At 43.6% G+C, this 16,004-nt stretch overlaps 1 protein-coding gene across 5 annotated transcripts in view; it reads right to left on the reverse strand.

Annotated features, from left to right (window-relative positions):
* Positions 1-835: 835 nt before the first annotated feature.
* C2H3orf33 (chromosome 2 C3orf33 homolog) overlaps positions 836-16,004 on the reverse strand; it is a 61,124-nt gene continuing 45,955 nt past the window's right edge. For 3 of the 5 annotated variants that reach the window (XR_013413612.1, XR_013413614.1, XR_013413615.1), the window contains 3 exons: positions 8,423-8,528; positions 7,807-7,904; positions 836-1,694 (listed from right to left, as the gene is read on the reverse strand). The gene's annotated coding sequence lies outside the window, so the exon portion shown is untranslated. Of the gene's footprint in view, positions 1,695-7,806; positions 7,905-8,410; positions 8,529-16,004 lie in introns of all 5 variants that reach the window. The other 2 variants (XR_013413613.1, XR_001443164.3) reach the window with 2 other exon arrangements.

The following is a 16,004-nucleotide window of genomic DNA, read 5'->3' on the forward strand; positions in this document are numbered from 1 at the left end:
GCTCTTCACTCACCTTTCAGTTTAAAATAATCCTCCAATAAGAATGTCCTAGGAAAGCTGGCAGCATGGGGTTGGCAGGGATTTTCTGGGCTTAGTGACAACATAAACTAAAGTCATTTTCTTTTTTCATGCGTGAATTTGCCCAGGAAGTTACAAATGAGTAAATTACAAATGAGTGCCTGAGATTGGAGCTCCGGGCCTTGGCTGCCTGTCCGCTTTGACAGACAGTTAGTGTGGAGGGTGGTAGCACTGTGACCTCTCAGCACAAGATCTAGGGTTTCACCTTTTCATCCCACTTAGCCGATACCATAGAAACAACCCATTTGTATTATTCAATTCAACAGAGGCAATTACAATGTCACAGCAAAGCACCATGGGCAAGAAGAAACTTTATCCTGAAAACAATCCTAGACTCTTAGAAAAAAGAAAAAAGCCACCAGAATACCCACTTGAATTTCTTCCTCCCAATAGTACCAGGAAGAAATCAATTTGGAAAAAAATATAGGTAAAACGTTCTTTGCCTCTATAGAAAGAAACCTCCCCAAATTTACTTTTGTTTTTGTTTTTTTTACATGCCCATACATAAGCCTCAATTTATAAGAAATTAAGTCATTAACCCTCTGCCTCCAAACTGCTTTTTATTTTGTAAACATGCTTGTTGGAGATTTGTTTTGCTGGTAATCTCCATGGTGAATAGAAAAGCCAAAAAAAAAAAAAAAAAACCCACCAAGATAATCCCTCAACAGCAGCAGTTCACCCCCTAAGCTCCGGTGTTTGTCTTTCTTGAGTCTGAAAAAATGCAGATGCACATGTTGAAATAAACTCAGACACAAAGTTTCTAATAAGAGCACTTGTTTGCTATGCACTTTATTTTGATAGTTTTAATCAACTCCCATAATTTTGTAAACTTTCAAATTTTTTAATTGTGTGGTATTTCAAACCTACCAAAAACAGGACATACACCATGTAATACTCCTGCTCCCCCAACCCCTTCTTTTTTAAATAAAGTATTACAGATACGGCTAAACCCCAACTCCTGACTCGTTACCCCCACCCCTTTCCAAGGGTAATAATTCTGAAGTTGATATGAATCATAATTATGCATGTTCTTAAATGTTTAGGATATTTATACATCCATAATCTTTTAATGTAGCTTTTCTCTCCAAGTCTTTTTAACATTATTTATCAGAGAAAAATCACTAAAACAATTAATTAATTAATTGGAGAAAATCACTAAAAACAAGAAAATTTGTTACATTGCTAAGTTTTTAGAAGCAGGACAGAACTATTTTTCCTGCTTGTGACAATCAGAGTATGGAATAATAACACAGGGATTAGAAAGTGGGTAATAAGCAGCCTCTCTAGGTTACACAAACTCTTCCATGGTTACCAAAGAATAAATAGAAAAACAAAACAAATAATGCCCTCCTCTTTCACTGGTTAAAGGGGAACTGGAGAAAATGAGACCTACATTAAAACTTCTTTGGGCAGGTAAGACAAACATCCTACATGGTAATAAAGTACCTTTTCTAGATGATCTCTTGGTCATGCAAGCTATGATCTTTTCGTAAGGATTTACCACTTTTCCAAGTATAAAGAACTCCTGCTGGTAGCTCAATACAAGGTTGAAATCCGCCTGGCTGAGAAGTCTGGGGTTGAATTAGCTCTGCTTCTTCAAGCACAGGGACATCCATCTGTACAGTAGTTACAAAAAATCCTTTGCTGTGATCCTTTGACTTCATGTCCTCCCAGCATTAAAAGTGCTAAGAAAGCATCAATTTTTCTTAAATGCCATTGAATGGTGAAAGGCATCCTTCCCAACCCCCACCCTCCTCATTTCCTGAGTGATGACTCTCATTAATTATACTGGCACACCGCGGCCCAGCCTCCCTTCTAAATAGCTGCCAGATTTCTACATATCATCTCTGCCTTGATACAGAATGTGCACTGACACCAGGATCACAGAAAATCCTGGAAGAGGTGCCTGATACACGGTAAAATGATTGATGTGCCTTGTGGTGAGCCCACTGCGCTGCATATCGCAGGGGGGTTCTTAGAAAACTGCACTGGAAATTTCTGTGTTGGAAAAAGATTTTTCTAGCTGCACAAAAATTGCGCTTCCAGTTGCAAAAAGAGCCACTTATTTAAGGTGTTCAAATTTAAACAGCAACCATCTTGAGTTATACCCATGAGCAAGAGAGGAAAGGAGATAAATATTCCCTATTTTAATCAATGCACCAAGTTAAGAAAACCTTGACCAAAAAAGCTTATCAAAAAGGAGGCATTCCTCTTTCAACACATATTTCTTCAGTACTTGCCATGTGCCAGGCACTGCTCTAGGTGGTTAGCCTTAGCTGGAATATAGATAGCACTCCTGAAGTAGAGCGTAGTACCTGTCTTTATGGCCCTACTCTATGAATTGGTCACGGCCTTTAGGTACAAATAACAAAACCCCTTATCAAACCAGCTTGAGTAAAAAGCTGATGTATTGACTCCCACTTTACGATGGGGGAAGGATAAGGACTTCAGAAACGATGGGAGTCTAGCAATTCAGAATCAGCATTTCTCTTGTTAAAGAAAAAATTATTCAATGTTAAAGCATGGTAAGGAAGGCTTCATTCAGGACCACTGAAATCGACACAGGGACTACTGCACGGAGCTCATGCAGAATACAGCATAGGCAGCTGGGAAGTTATAGACAAAGAGCAGATGGGGTTGCTGGATGACAAATCACTAAGAGGAAACATCAGGGATATGAGGGACTCCAGCTAAACCGACCTAACTGGATTCTTGCTGAACACAGGCCAGGGTGATCAGACATGACCTGGGGGACAGTGGAGGATGAAGGATCTATTGAGGGTGATCAGATATGGAGACTGGGGGTTCTTGCTAAACTGACTTAGCAGAACTCCTTACTAAAACTGAGTCTTACAAGAAAATGCATATATGGGCCCAGAAGAAGGCTCAGAAGCATGACTAATGTTTGGCCAAGCAAGCAATTTTTGTCACTCTCACACTTTCACCTTTGCTCCTACTATTTCCCTCTCTCTGCTTTTCTCAGTATTTTGATCCTGTTCTCTCCTATTCCATATGAGCTTTCTGTACAACCTGGGGGTGGGGAGAATATGGCTAGAGACAGCTCCAGGTTTCAATCGTCTCAGCTAGAGAGGCCTTTTTGCTTTTACCATCTGTAAATAAGAGGGTAGGAAAGGATTTGAACTGACCTGACTTAGGTCATGTATCCATCCATAGGTCAATTACTGTGGACAACAATAAGTAGAGTGTATGTGTGGCCAGACCCTGATTATACACACACCCTTATAGCCAGGAAGGTGGGATATTATAAATAGCAGCCCATCAGAACTACTTGGAACCAGAGAGGATTTGTTCCCAAGATGAAAGGGGCTGGTTCTACCAAGTGAAGGCAGGAAGAGATTCTAGCAAATAAAAAGAATAGATGTGGGCTGGGCACGATGGCTCACACCTGTAATACCAGCACTCTGGGAGGCTGAGGCGGGTGGATGACAAGGTCAGGAGTTCGAGATCAGCCTGGCCAACATGGTAAAACCCCGTCTCTACTAAAAATACAAAAATTAGCCGGGTGTGGTGGCAGCCACCTGTAATCCCAGCTCCTCGGGAGGCTGCGGCAGAGAATTGCTTGAACCCAGGAGGTGGAGGTTGCAGTGAGCAAAGATCGCGCCACTACACTCCAGCCTGGATGACAGAGCGAGACTCCGTCTCAAAAAAAAAAAAAAAAAAAAAAAAAGAATAGATGTTCCCTAGGGCGCCCTCTCTTAAATCTGCTGCCAAAGGAAGAAACACCTTTAGACTGATTTATATGTATACTACTTAATCTACAGAGTAGATCAGAAGCGAAATGTCCTAAATCCATCACAGGAGACTGAGGGGAGAGGAGTAGTAATGGCCAACTGTAAGTGCTGCCAATCTTTCCCTCCCCAGCTGAAGAAGCATGTGTCCCCATGTGGGGCCAACTGGCAGGAGCTGGAGATGGGGAGGAAGGAACACAACCAGGATAGCTGATCTCTGAAAGGATTGTTTTCTTTTGTGTTTTTCACTTTTTATCATGGAAGTGTTTATACATACACAAAAGTAGAATAGTATAGTAAAACCCTATGTACTAGTCACTGTGTTTCAACAATTATTAATATTTTGGCAACTTTATCCAGGAATATGGAGATTCGCTGAAATACCTGAATTCATAAACTAACACATTTTTGCAGTACTATGATGTTGGTTACTGAAAGAAATACATGCCTCTTATGGTAAATTATATAAGACCAGTGCATGCAAAGCCCTTAGCAAAATGCCTGGTACAAAATGAGTTCTCAAATATGTCTTTACTGTTAATATTTGAAACCTATTTAAACTTTTTATTTATTTACTTATTATTTTGTGTGTGTGTGTGTGATGGAGTTTCACTCTCGTTGCCGAGGCTGGAGTGCAGTTGCACGATCTCAGCTCACTGCAACCTCGCCCTCCTGGGTTCAAGTGATTCTCCTGCCTCAGCCTCCCAAGTAGCTGGGATTACAGGCAGGCGCCACCATGCCTGGCTAATTTTGTATTTTTAGTAGAAATGGGGTTTCGCCATGTTGGCCAGGTGAACTCCTGACCTCAGGTGATGTGCTCACCTCGACCTCCCAAAGTGCTGGGATTACAGGCCTGAGCCACTGTGCCCGGCTGAAAGTTTTCAAATATGAATGAAGTCTACAAATGGAAATGTTTTGGCATACAGAGGAAAATAATGTTTTTTTGTTTTGTTTTGTTTTTTGAGACAAAGTCTTGCTCTGTCGCCCAGACTGGAGTGCAGTGGCGTGATCTCAGTTCACTGCAATCTCTGCCTCCCAGGCTCAAGCGATTCTCCTGCCTCAGCCTCCAGAGTAGCTGGGATTACAGGCACCTGCCACCATGCCCAGCTAATTTTTGTGTTTTTTAGTAGAGACGAGGTTTCGCCATGTTGGTCAGGCTGGTCTCAAACTCCTGACCTCAGGTGATCCAACCGCCTTGGCCTTCCAAAATACTAGGATTACAGGCATGAGCATCCAACCGAAAATAATGTTTTTTTTTTAAATAATGTTTTTTTAGAGACTGGGGTCTCACTATGTTGCCCAGGCTGGACTCTTAACTGCTCTAACTGCTGGGCTCAAGGGATCCTCCTGCCTCAGCTTCCTAAGTAGCTGGAACTACAGGTGTTCTGCTGGAAAATAACTTTTTAAGGCTAAACTCTGGGCCGGGCGCGGTGGCTCACGCCTGTAATCCCAGCACTTTGGGAGGCCGAGGCGGGCGGATCACAAGGTCAGGAGATCGAGACCATCCTGGCTAACACTGTGAAACCCCGTCTCTACTAAAAATGCAAAAAATTAGCCAGGCGAGGCGGCGGGCCCCTGTAGTCCCAGCTACTCGGGAGGCTGAGGCAGGAGAATGGCGTGAACCCGGGAGGCGGAGCTTGCAGTGAGCCGAGATCGCGCCACTGCACTCCAGCCTGGGCGACTAAGAGAGACTCTGTCTCAAAAAAAAAATAAATAAATAAATAAACTCTGATTCTTCATTTACCAACAGACTATAACTTTTTTTAATGATTTATTTTTAAATGGCAGCTATTTATATTTTTTCTATAACAAGCCTAAATAACTATTTTCCCATTTTATCTGGAAAGGTCAAAAATATTATAAGCAAATGCACATTTCACCATACAAATAAGGAGAAAACATGATTTAAATTGTTAAACTTAGGAATGAGCCTGGACTACATATCAGAATTCTAAATACTAGGTCCCCACTTCACTACCTTGGTAAAATACTTCATCCTGTGAATGCTGGGTGAAGGTAAAGTAGCATAGCTGCGCCTAAGTTAATTTTATTCAACTAAGATTTTCTTAACCTCAGTTATACTTCTCGGGAGATTTTAGTTCTCAAGATAAGGTGAACACTTTTTAAAAGGCAGTAAGTGTGCTAAAGTGAACTTTCCCCATTTTCTGTTCTTCTCCAACGTGTTTGATTGTTTATTTCTCCTGCGGTGGGAAGGGGAACGAAGTACTTGGAGGAAACAATAGTGTCAGAGAAGGAAGTGCCCCCTTTTCCTCCTTCCTAAGAGCTTCACAACTCAGCTCTGTGCATGTTGTTTCCAGAAAGACCTCCCACAGAGCCAATATCTGCAACTTTCAAGATGGTCAAGGCTTGCTCACCAAGACAGACCTTTAATTGAAGTTTCTTTATTCAGCCTTAGAAGTAATACTGAAACTTTGAGGCTACAGATTTCCCTCATGGAATATACTGGGCTCCCCCTCCAATACTATCATTAAAAGATTCTGTAGAATTCAACAATATAATTAAAATAATCTGAAGTACCATTTTTATAGACATTGAACAAATGCTTAGAAAGACAAGCAAACTGAATTGTAGAGAGAAAATGAGGAAAGACACTGGTGAAAGAGTTACAGTACAAATTCTAAAGTTTTGAAAGATGGGGGCGTTGGAGGGGGGAGGCAATTTACACCACAAGGAAAACTCTTCTTCCCTACCATTTGGAATTCTAGTGGGGTGTGCAGTCTCTTTTACTAACATCTGTTTATTTTTAAGCAGAAAACAAATGGTTAGATTTTTCTGTATAAACAGAGCAAAAGGAAAAACTACACCTTAAAATTTGTATTTAGTTTTTGTTTCACTTATTTGCATAATTAAACTAGCTACATATTAAGATGGCTTGCTTTGTCCAAAATAAATGTCTCCCTTTTCAAACTTGACAAGTTTACAAAATGTTCTCTCAGATCACTTCAGCAAATTAATCTTCATGGTGTAGGCTCATGGGATGCATGGGGGAAATTCTGACTAAAAAAAAAAAGGTCCTGGTCAAAATGACAAGGCAACACTGTGATGGTCCACTCATTTATTCTTTCATTCATTTATTTAACAAATATTTACGGAGTTCCCTATATGAGCAAGAAATAGGGCCAAATCCTGCTGTGGAAGGAGCAGAAATGATCCAAAATTCAGTATTTGAATTATAAAGTCTACTGTACCTTGGACTAGAGAGGCATGTAAATAAATATTTACAATATAAATAACGAGTGCTAAAATAGATACATGTACAGTGCTGCAGAACAGAAGAGGGTGCTAATTCCTCAATTTCATTGCTAGTTACACAGAAATAAAGTGTTTTGATAACCAAAATGAAGCAGAAAATAGAAGTAATGATCCTAATGCCTCAATTTTTTAAAAACCTTATTTCTGTCTGAATTACTCACTGTCTTCACTTGAGTTATAGAAATAATCAGGCTGGCCGGGTGTGGTTGCTCACGCCTGTAAGCCCAGTACTTTGGGAACCCGAGGTAGGCAAATGAGGTCAGGAGTTCAAGACAAGCCTGGCCAACATGGTGAAACCCTGTCTCTATTAAAAATTTAAAAATTAGCTGGGTATGGTGGCATGCACCTGTGGTTCCAGCTACTAGGAAGGCTGAGGGAAGAGAATGGCTTGAACCCAGGAGGCAGAGGTTGCAGTGAGTCAAGACTGCACCACTGCACTCCAGCCTGGGTGACAGAGCAAGATTCTGTCTAAAAAAGGAAGAAAGAGAAAAGAAAGAAAGAAAAGGAAGAAAAGAAAGAAAAGAAAGAAAGGAAGGAAAGGAAGAAAAGGAAAGGAAGGAAAGGATAATCAGGTTTCTTCCAAAGAGTGTGCTAGAAAATGAGATCCTTGGTACTGACTTTTAGTAACCAATAATGTCATATTTTTGCATTGCAAACGAGTGCATACATTCAAATATATTTATAACAAAAAATTAACAATACTTACCTTTGCTATTTTCAATGCACTCTGATATATTTTATCCTGTTCTGTTCCTTTATCTTTTTCTTTTTTAATTGATTTCACATCTCACTAATAGGCAGAGCCTACAAATGAAAAATAGTGTTTAGGCCGGGTGCAGTGGCTCATGCCTGTAATTCCCAGCACTTTGGGAGGCTGAGGCGGGCAGACCATGAGGACAGGGGTTCAAGACCAGCCTGGCCAATATGTTGAAACCCTGTCTCTACTAAAAATACAGAAAAAAATTAGCCAGGCGTGGTGGTGCGCGTCTGTAGTACCAGCTACTCGGGAGGCTGAGGCAGGAGAATTGCTTGAACCCAGAAGGCGGAGGTTGCAGTGAGCTGAGATCGTGCCACTGCACTCCAGCCTGGGCATCAGAGCAAGACTCTGTCTCAAAAAAAAAAAAGAAAAGAAAGAAAAACAGTGGTTGGCCAGGTACGGTAGCTCACCCTGTAATCCCAACATTTTAGGAGGCCAAGGCCAGCAGATCACTCAAGCCCAAGAGTTCAAATTCAGCCTGGACAACATGGTGAAACCCGTGTCTACAAAAAACACAAAAAAATTAGCTGGACATAGTGGTGCTGGTGTGCACCTGTAGTCTCACCTATTCAGGAGGCTGAGGTGGGAGGATCACTTGAGCCCTGGAGGCAGAGGTTGCAGTGCATTGAGATCATGCCACTGTACTCCAGCTTGGGCAACAGAGCAAGACCCTCTCTCAAAAAAAAAAAGAAAAACAATGTTCCAATGTGTTCATTAAAAATGAACAAGAAGCAAAGCAGTAATACTCAGAACAGAACCAAGTGAGATCAAAAGATCCCCAAAGACCTCCATCCTGCCTAGTAAATTGGTAAATCTCATAACCATATAAGATTAAGTCTCTGAGGCCGGGCGCGGTGGCTCAAGCCTGTAATCCCAGCACTTTGGGAGGCCGAGACGGGTGGATCACAAGGTCAGGAGATCGAGACCATCCTGGCTAACATGGTGAAACCCCATCTCTACTAAAAATACAAAAACTTAGCCGGGCGAGGTGGCGGGCGCCTGTAGTCCCAGCTACTCAGGAGGCTGAGGCAGGAGAATGGCGTAAACCCGGGAGGCGGAGCTTGCAGTGAGCTGAGATCCGGCCACTGCACTCCAGCCTGGGCGACAGAGCGAGACTCCGTCTCAAAAAAAAAAAAAAAAAAAAAAGATTAAGTCTCTGGAAGAATAAAGTCCTGTGATTCTCAACCCTTTAGCCATCCCTGGGCTTCTCAACCCAGATCAATAGAAAGAGGTGTCCAGATCTCAAAAGGTGGATCTGCTCCAATAGCTTTTTTTTTTTTTTTTTTTTTTTTTTTAGACAGAGTCTGACTCTGTTGCCCAGGCTGGAGTGCAGTGGCACGATCTCGGCTTACTGCAAGCTCTGCCTCCCGGGTTCATGCCATTCTCCTGCCTCAGCCTCCAGAGTAGCTGGGACTACAGGTGCCCACCACCACTCCCAGCTAATTTTTTGTATTTCCAGTAGAGACAGGGTTTCACCATGTTAGCCAGGATGGTCTCGATCTCCTGACCTTGTGATCCGCCCACCTCAGCCTCCCAAAGTGCTGGGATTACAGGCGTGAGCCACCACGCCCGGCCTCCAATGGCTATTTTTGAAGAGGCCATGGAGGATAAGGATGATCTTCCAGAGAACAGAACTGAGGCACCCAGATGATATGACCAAGAAACACACACAACTAGAACCAGGAGCTATCATTATTCCTCTCCGGCAGGACAAGACATAGTTGTGGACCACTGAATTCTGTTTTCCCTCGCATTATATAGTGGATGCATTGACATTTGAACTAAGGCTTCCAGACCATGAGGAACTACCTCTAGACCTGACCAAAAGGGAGTAACTCTCAGAGATCCCAAACAAGGGGATGGGCTTTTTGGATTGTAATTGGGTAATCCTACCCACTTACTTACTAGATAAAGCCTACCTTTTTTCTTTAAGTATAATAATGAACTCAAGTCATCAGTATCTCAGTACAATACCACCTCATCATAATTTGCAAAATATTAAAATATCTAGCTAATTAATGATACCTTTCCTGATTTTCCATCATTAATATCATTTTCAAATTATAATATTTAATAGTTTGATGTAATTTTAATGGGAGGAATGCAAGTTAAAAGAATGAGTTCAGGCCGGGCGCGGTGGCTCAAGCCTGTAATCCCAGCACTTTGGGAGGCCGAGGCGGGCGGATCACAAGGTCAGGAGATCGAGACCACAGTGAAACCCCGTCTCTACTAAAAATACAAAAAATTAGCCGGGTGCGGTGGCGGGCGCCTGTAGTCCCAGCTACTCAGGAGGCTGAGGCAGGAGAATGGTGTGAACCCAGGAGGCGGAGCTTGCAGTGAGGCGAGATCACGCCACTGCACTCCAGCCTGGGCAACAGCGTGAGACTCCGTCTCAAAAATAAATAAATAAATAAATAAATAAATAAATAAAATAAAATAAAATAAAAGAATGAGTTCAAATTGCCACCTTGAAAAAGAAAGTATAGTTTGTTCATTTAAAAAGCATTTTTACTATTTTACTGTTAAATTTCTGTTCTTAACCTATTTTATTTTATTTTTTTAACACAAAGTCTCGCTCTATCGCCCAGGCTGGAGTGCAGTGGCACAACAATCAGCTCACTGCAACCCCCGCCTCCCAGGTTCAAGCAATTCTCCTGTCTCAGCCTCACAAGTAATTGGGATTGCAGGTGCCCACCACCACGCCCGGGTCATTTTTGTATTTTTAGTAGAGACAAGGTTTTGCCATGTTGGCCAGGCTTGTCTCGAACTCCTGACCTTAGGTGATCTGCCCACCTCAGCCTCCCAGAGTGCTGGGATTATAGCGGTGAACCACCTCGCCTGGCAGGTGTTTTAAAATTTTAAAACAAAAAATTTTAATTTTTTATTTGTTTAGTTGTTTTTAAACAGAGTCTTACCCTTTCACCCAGGCTGGAGTACAGTGGCACAATTTCGGCTCACTACAACCTCCACCTCCCCAGTTCAAGCGATTTTCCTGCCTCAGTTTCCTGAGTAGCTGGGATTACAGGTGCCCGCTACCACATCTGGCTAATTTTTATATTTTTAGTAGAGACAGAGTTTCACCATGTTGGTCAGGGTGGTCTCAAACTCCTGACCTCAGGTGATCCACCCACCTTGACCTCCCAAAGTGTTAGGATTACAGGCATGAGCCACTGCGCCTGGCCTTAACCATTTTAATATTAATCTTGAGTTTTTTATTTTCTTCAGCCTTTTCATATTAATAAATTTGTATTACTTTCTCCCTGTGATTTGCCTTCATAGAAATAGCTGCCTCGGTGGCTGGGTGCAGTGGCTTATGCCTGTAATCCCAGGACTTCGGGAAGCCAAGGTAGGTGGATCACCTGAGGTTCGGAGTTAGAGACCAGCCTGACCAACATGAAGAAACCCCTTCTCTGAAACTAAAAATACCAAATTAGCTGGGCATGGTGGCACATGCCTGTAATCCCAGCTACTCGGGAGGCTGAGGCAGGAGAATTGCTTGAACCCGGGAGGCAGAGGTTGAGGTGAGCTGAGATCGTGCCATTGCACTCCAGCCTGGACAACAAGAGTGAAACTCCATCTCAAAAAAAAAAGAAAAAGAAAAAGAAAAGAAAAAGAGGCCGGGCGCGGTGGCTCAAGCCTGTAATCCCAGCACTTTGGGAGGCTGAGACGGGCGGATCACGAGGTCAGGAGATCGAGACCATCCTGGCTAACACAGTGAAACCCCGTCTCTACTAAAAAATACAAAAAACTAGCCGGGCGAGGTGGCGGGCGCCTGTAGTCCCAGCTACTCGGGAGGCTGAGGCAGGAGAATGGCGTAAACCCGGGAGGCGGAGCTTGCAGTGAGCCGAGATCCGGCCACTGCGCTCCAGTCTGGGCGACAGAGCAAGACTCTGTCTCAAAAAAAAAAAAGAAAAAGAAAAGAAAAAGAAATAGCTGCCTTGGTAGTGACTTTAGAGAAGCTCCATATCATTAAGAAGCATCTCCTAGGAAACCAGCTCCTCCTCAACTATCCCAGCAGTGTAGCCACTCCCTTAGTATAGCTGTCATTTCTTTTTTCTTTTTTGAGAAGGAGTCTCACTCTGTCACCAGGCTGGAGAGCAGTGGTGCAATCTCAGCTCACGGCAACCTCCGCCTCCTGGGTTCAAGCAATTCTTCTGCCTCAGCCTCTGGAGTAGCTGGGACTACAGGCGCCCACCACCACGCCCAGTTAATTTTTTTATTTTTAGTAGATATGGGGTTTCATCATGTTGGCCAGGCTGGTCTGGAACTCCTGACCTCAAGTGATCTGCCCACCTCGGCCTCCCAAAGTGCTGCGATTACAGGCATGAGCCACTGCGCCTAGCCCTGTCATATCTTTTAATGACGGCTAAGCAATACTGTTTCTGTTGGTACCCTGAACGTCTAGAACACTGCTGTTTCTTGGCTTCTTGAATCACGTAGCCTCTTTATGTCAATGTGTTATCAGGAGGTGCAGGAATTCTCAGTTCTAGTCTAACTTGGAAGAAATAATTCAGCCAAGAGATGCACAGCAAGGGTTAAGTAGCAGAGTTTATTGAAGGAAGATAAAGTACATTCCTAGAGAGGAGTGAAAAACAGCTCTAGGTTGCTCCAGCTGGAAAAACAGTAGTAGTAACATTTAAGTAAAGAGACAGTACATGGTGAAATAAGAAACCAGCAGCAGGCCAGGTGCGGTGGCTTATACCTGTAATCCCAGCACTTTGGGAGGCCAAGGCAGGTGGATCACTTGAGGTCAGGAGTTCAACACCAGCCTGGCAAACATGGTGAAACCCTGTCTCTACTAAAAATGCAAAAATGTAGCTAGGTGTGATGGTGTGTGCCTGTGGTCCCAGGTACTCGGGAGGCTGATGCAGGAGAATCACTTGAACCCAGCAGGCAGAGTTTGCAGGGAACCAAGATCGCACCACCGCACTCCAGCCTGAGCGACAGAGGCAAGACTCTGTCTCAAAAAATAGGCCAGCAGCAGCTAGTGCTGGAGGATTCTCTTTATGAGAATATTGCATGATTATTCAGAAAGGGGCGTGAGGGGAATATTACTCGCAAGATGTTTCAGGAAGTCTCTTTGGGCGTGCACGCTCTGTGGTTGTACATGCCAGTACACATGTCACATGTCTCATTAGCATTTAAAATCTCCACCCAGGGGAGTGTTTTTTACTATTATAATGAGCAAAAGGCTACTCTAGGGTGAATTTTTGGAGGAGTGCACATGCTCATCAGCAGGGAAAGTTTCTACCATGGTATCTGTGGCTTGGGCCTTATACGTACCCTTTAGGAATGCAGGAGACCAACCATAAGGCCAGAAGTAGCCTGTGTAGCCACTGGGTTTTGTTTTTTTGTTGTTTTGTTTTGTTTTTGCTGACTGTGAGTGGGCAGTGCTGATTATTAGTGGGCAGCATCTCCAGGACTTTTCTCAGAGGAGCTCCCTTGTCTGCTCATTTCTGGCTATCTGCCTACTTTAACAAATGGTAGCTAGCACATGTAACACTGGACTGGGGACAAACTGTGTCAACAACATGCCCCTTGACAGCACATAGAGTTTAATTACCCAAGGGAGGGTCTTATAGCTCAAAGATGCAGTCCTTACGTTGTTGAGGAGCCAAATGATGCTGGAGCAATTCAGAAGAAGATAAAACTCTTGCATAACATTATCTGCCTGCCTCAAGTGCAGTTGATTCTTTTTTTGAGATGGAGTCTTGCTCCGTCACCCAGGCTGGAGTGCAGTGGCACGATCTCAGCTCATTGCCACCTCCGCCTCCTGGGTTTAAGCAATTCTCTGCCTCAGCCTTCCGAGTAGCTGGGACTACAGGCACCTGCCACCACACCTGGCTAATTTTTGTATTTTTATTAGAGACAGGGTTTTACCATGTTGGCGAGGCTGGTCTCGAACTCCTAGCCTCAAGTGATCTGCCTGCCTCGGCCTCCCAAAGTGCTGGGATTACAGGCATGAGCCACCGTGCCCGGTGCAGTTAATTCTCTAAAAGCAGGTTTGCAAGCATATTAGGTTGGTGTGAGGTACTGACTGGGATCTCTACCGGACTCCAGGAGTTACCAGATATAGCAGGCATAACAGCAGCACTGTTGGGATCCATGGCTCTAATTTTCCTTTGAGTCAAGTTTTAAGAAGACGGTATTTCAGGCAGCAGTATCCCCAGACTTCCCAGTAGTGGGAGAAGTCAAGCTGATTTAGGTTTCACAAGTACCAGCTAAGAGAAGAGGTCTGGGAGTAAGGAGGAGTGGAAAAGTTAGAGTCTACAGAGCAGCAACCATCCTTTCCCTTTCCCATTCAAATGGGGGAGGAGATTTGACATTAACACTTCCCTTCTCTTTTTACAAGGCTGAGGGTATTACATATCCCGCTATCCTGGGAAATCATGATTGTCTCTCCTGAAATTTGCTAAGCTACTGGACCTGCCAGCATTTCATTTTTCTGAGACAAGAAGAAAGAGGCATGATTTGAGAAGTGAGGCAAGAGAGAGGAAGTGCCTGGATAAGAGCTGACATTCCCATCACTTAGTGGAAGAGTACATGTGTTTCCGGCTAGGCACAGTGGCTCATGCCTGTAATCACAGCATTTTGGGAGGCTGAGGTGGGCAGATTGCCTGAGATTAGGAGTTCAAGACCAGCCTGGCCAACATGGCGAAACCCCATCTCTGCTAAAAATAAAAAAATTAGCCAGGTGTGGTGGCACACACCTGTAATCCCAGCTGCTCAGGAAGTTGAGGCAGGAGAATCACTTGAACCGAGGAGATGGAGGTTGCAGTGAGCCGAGATCATGCCACTGCACTCCTGCATGGGTGACAGAGTGAGACTCCACCTCAAGAAAAAAAGAAAAAGTATGCCGAGTGCGGTGGCTCATGCCAGCACTTTGGGAGGCTGAGGTGGGTGGATCATGAGGTCAGGAAATCGAGACCATCCTGGCTAACACAGTGAAACCCTGTCTCTACTAAAGAATACAAAAAATTAGCCGGGCGTAGTGGCGAGCGCCTATAGTCCCAGCTACTCAGGAGGCTGAGGCAGGAGAATGGAGTGAACCCAGGAGGCGGGGGTTGCAGTGATCCGAGATTGTGCCACTGCACTCCAGTCTGGGCAACAGAGCAAGACTCCATCTCAAAAAAAAAAAAGAAAAAAAAAGAAAAAGTATGAATAGAAAATGAAAAACCCCAAAAAAGGAAACGTAAATTAAGAAGAGACTGAAAAGAACCAAAAAATCCAATCCTTTAGAAACAAAGAACCAAATTCATTTGATAGAAAAATATTTTAAAAGCAAGGAAGTCTAGGTACCCAAAGTACCAAAAGAAAAGAAGGCCGAAAGGAAAACAGAGTGGCCATGGATCCTGTTTTTTTAAAGACAAGATTGTAGGGGAAAATCATAGTATCTTTTCCTCACTCATCGCAAGATTCAGACTGACATCCCTCATAAAAGACAGATTAACAAGAGAAAAACCTATAAAAATTTATTTAATATAAATTTTATATGACATAAGAGCCATCAGAAATGAAGACTCAAAAACCCAGGGAAAACTATGTATATTTATGGACGATCATGCAGAGGACAAATGGGTACGACCTAATGGTATCAAACTCGGGGGAGCTGGCTGGGCACAGTGGCTCACAGCTGTAATCCCAGGACTTTGGGAGGCAGAGGCAGGTGGATCACCTGAGATTAGGAGTTCGAGACCAGCCTGGCCAACATGGCAAAACCCTGTCTCTACTAAAAATACAAAAATTAGCCAGGTGTGGTGGTACACGCCTGTAATCCCAGTTATTTGGGAGGCTCCCAGGACTTTGGGAGGCAGGAGAATCGCTTGAACCCAGGAGGCAGAGGTTGCAATAAGCCAAGATCACGCCATTGCACTCCAGCCTGGGTGACAGAGCAATACCCCATCTCGAAAACAAAAATAAATAAACTTGGGGGAATAAGGCCGATTTGATCAGATTTTTCTTGGCCTCTGGGGACAGAGAAGACTCCCTCTGATATAAGGGTCTTCTGACCTACTTTCAAGAGAGGCAGGTCAGATAATTATTTTATGGCCTGCTTCAGGAAAGAAAGGTGGCAGAAGGTCAGAGAGTGACCTTCCTGCTTCTGCAGTGTTCTCAATTTCCTTCAACTTAAAGTACTCAGTATGCCA

This window comes from Macaca mulatta, chromosome 2, assembly GCF_049350105.2.
Source record: "Macaca mulatta isolate MMU2019108-1 chromosome 2, T2T-MMU8v2.0, whole genome shotgun sequence".
NCBI classification, from domain to species: Eukaryota; Metazoa; Chordata; class Mammalia; order Primates; family Cercopithecidae; genus Macaca; species Macaca mulatta.